Below are 3,576 nucleotides of genomic sequence, written 5' to 3'. Positions count from 1 at the left end.
CCCCCCCCCCCCCCCCGAAAGTGATGTCTAATGGCAGTGGAAGGCTGTAAGAATAAATGGCGGGAGACATGGCCAAGTTCCAAAATCATGAGGTCACTTAAAACAGCGGTTCTCAACCTGTGGGTCACGACCCCTTTGGCAGTCGAACGACCCTTTCACAGGGGTCGCCTAAGAAAATCCTGCATATCAGATATTTACATTACGATTCATAACAGTAACAACATTACAGTTATGAAGTAGCAACGAAAATAATTTTATGGTTGGTTCACAACATGAGGAACTGTATTTAAAGGGCCAGATGGTTGAGAACCACTGACTTAAAAGAAGCATTGCTGCTAGGTTGATGAGATTGTTTTTAAAATATGGAGTGTTAAAAATCATATTACATATGCAGAACTGTAACTCACACTTGATTTCAGTATACCAAGTAAACTATGCATAAGGGCAGCAAATTCAGAGAGGCCAACACAGCTTTCACAGGAAGATAAGGAGTTGAATTTCCATAGAGGAAAGGGCAAAACAAGAATTTCTTGGAATATTTAAAAAGCAAAACATCCTTTTATTTTAGAAATACTCGATTTGATCCATTACTTTTATCGCTCTACTAAGAAAAATGTATACAAATAACTTACAATTCTAAAGCTCTTATAAGAAAGCTGGATTTAAGAAGCTATGCAAGAAATGATAACAGTTTCCACAGCGGGGGAGTGGAAGGGGGTGATCTTGGGACCCAAGGAGGCTGTGGGAAGCAGTCATCTCTCCCCACGAGGGCCCTTGTTCTTGTTGGCTCTTGGACAGACATTTGTGACGTCTGACCTTTTCCTGGGTCCTTCACCCCTGTGCCGACTGTACTTCTGGCCTCTTGGATCTTAACTACAGCTGCTCCCCCCTTTAATGGTCATAATCTGCCGAGAGAGGGGGCCAGCTATCACATTAGTCTTGGACTTGGCGTGGGCAAGCCACACTGTTTAAAGGGAACTGGAAGCCATAATTGCAAGCGAGACCTCTCGCTGCCTTTAATTTCAAGTGAGAATCTGCTCTGCAGGCCATCAAACCTTGGGTAAAGATAACATGTTTTATTTTTATGAAAAGCATGTATATAAAGAGAGATTCCAAGTGGAGCTTTTAACATCACAGGCATATGTTTGGATCCTAAATGCAGCAGCCCCCCCTCTTAACTAAAACACATAGAAAAGTGCCATCCCTCAGGATGGTGTCACACTGACTCACAGCCCACTGGGGGGCTCCACTCTGACGCACTCGGTAAAGACCTCACAAACCGAGAAAGCTCTGCTAAATGTCAGTGTCAAATAAGCACAATCCTGCTGTCCTACCCATGGAAGGAGAGGCATGAAAGCTGTCAGGACCTGCCCTCCTGTACATCTCTGTGCTCGGCTCTGGATGAAACCCTGCTGGCGTATTCCTCTCTAACCACATGTTAAACAAAGCTGTAACCTGTGCTGTGGGAATCCCTGAAGAGGTATCATTTTCAAGTCACCATCCTGACCTTTTCCCAAGTGATTTCTGAGGGTTTGGCCCATTTCCTCTCCTGTCTCCTTTGCCTGTGGATTATACTGATATTGGGCTTGGCGATTCCTGAAATTTAGCCTGCAGCTTATCAAAACCATGGTCTTCCTCCTTTCTTTGAAGAAACTACTGTCCAACCAGCTTTGTGAAATAACCAAGAAAGCAGACAGGGCCAGGATACACACGTGAGTGCTAAACCATGACGCTGGGGCGCAATTGTGAGAAAAAAGACAAATTGCAGGAACAGAGCCTGAAAGATGTGTGAATGTGGGTCGCCCCACCAAGTTAAAGAAAGGTTCTTTTTTTTCCTTTTTCTGCAAGTCAAAAGAACAAAATGCAGCTGAGAAATTAGAGCAAAGGATTCCCCATCCTTGCGTGGGACTTGCCTCCCCCACCCCCACCCTCCTCCGCAGCACCCCTGCTGGCTCCCGCTCTCCCCCCAGGGCCAGCAGAGGCTGGAATGCTGAGGACTGGCCCCGACTTCCATTTCTTTGTTCCTTTGCTTCATCCTGTGCCCCTGCCAAAGACAAGGAGAAACCAGCTCTTAGATTAAAGATAAACAAACCATCTTTATAAGCTTAGCAAGGAATATCTTTTTTTTAAAAAAAATCCTCAACTGAGGATATGTGTTTTTATTGATTTTAGAAAGAAAAAGGGAAGGGGAGGGGGGAGAGGAAGCAGAAGAAACATTGATGTGAGAGAGAAATATTGACCAGTTGCTTCCCATACTCATCTCGAATGGGAATTGAACTGCAACCCAGGTGTGTGCCCTGACCAGGAATTGAACCTGCAGCCTTTTGATGCATGGGAGGATGCGGCAACCAACTGAGCCACCCGACAATGGCAGGAATATCATTTTAATATAATTGTTGCCCCTTATCTAAGTAGAGGGACACGTTCAAAGACTCCCAGTGGATGCCTGAAACCCCAGATAATACCCAACCCTATATATTCTGTTTTTCTCTATACATGCATACCGATGATGACATTTAATTTAAGAACTAGACATAGTAAGAGAATAACCAGAATTACTAATATTGAAATAGAATAATTATAACAATATACTTTAATTAAATTACAGGGATGTGGTCTCTCTTCCTCAAAATATCTGGAATTTCCATTTAATATTTTCAGACTGCAATCAACAGCAAATAACTGAAACCATGAAAAGCAAAACTCTAGATAAGTAGAACCACTATACAGCCATGTAAATGTTTCTCACCCCTCAAGCAGGCCTAGGGATATTTTATTTGACTATCAGAGGACTTTGGCTATCTAAGCTGTAATTGTTGGCACATGGTATTTTAAAAAAGCATCTTAATCACTGCTTAATAAATGTATGCCGCACTGACAACTTGCTTCGGCTGATGGGGATGATTAACCCAACTCTTCAAAGTATTCTTTTAAAAACCTCACCTTGACTGGATGTGCCCTCCCTTTTTGGGACCATTCATACATTCTAGTATCCAGAGCTCAACAGAGAAATCATAATAATCACAAATTATTTACAATTTATATAATGTTGATTTGCAAAAGTTGTTGATGGTAAGTCCACATTTTGAGATCTTAAGTCTCTGCTGTGTTCCCCACCTGAGAGGACTCTAAGAAAATACCATGGCCGAAACCGGTTTGGCTCAGTGGATAGAGCATCGGCCTGCAGACTGAGAGGTCCCAGGTTCGATTCCGGTCAAGGGCATGTACCTTGGTTGCGGGCACATCCCCAGTGGGGAGTGTGCAGGAGGCAGCTGGTCGATGTTTCTCTCTCATCGATGTTTCTAACTCTCTATCTCTCTCCTTTCCTCTCTGTAAAAACTCAATAAAATATATTTTTTTTTAAAAAAAAGAAAAGAAAATACCATGCCTTACAAGAGCCTATAGACTTTATATTTTTAAAAACAAGATATAAATCCACATAGAGGGAAATGCACAGGTCTTAAAGCTACTTCAGTCTGTTTTGAAAAAATGCGTAAATTTAATTTACACCACTATCAAGATGTAAAGCATAGCCATCATCCCAGAAAGCTCCCTTTCCAATCATTAACCCCACTC

At 42.5% G+C, this 3,576-nt stretch overlaps 1 protein-coding gene across 1 annotated transcript in view; it reads right to left on the bottom strand.

Moving 5' to 3' along the window:
* Positions 1-264: 264 nt before the first annotated feature.
* The window catches only part of MACROD2 (MACRO domain containing 2), a 1,283,682-nt gene continuing 1,280,370 nt past the window's right edge, over positions 265-3,576 (bottom strand). The window contains exon 15 of the mRNA XM_015560286.1: positions 265-2,044. The gene's annotated coding sequence lies outside the window, so the exon portion shown is untranslated. The remainder of the gene's footprint in view (positions 2,045-3,576) is intronic.

The sequence above is a fragment of the Myotis davidii genome, unplaced genomic scaffold (assembly GCF_000327345.1).
Source record: "Myotis davidii unplaced genomic scaffold, ASM32734v1 scaffold32, whole genome shotgun sequence".
Lineage (NCBI taxonomy): Eukaryota > Metazoa > Chordata > Mammalia > Chiroptera > Vespertilionidae > Myotis > Myotis davidii.
Note: the sequence above shows the minus strand (reverse complement) of the source record. Positions and strands in the feature narration are given on the sequence as shown.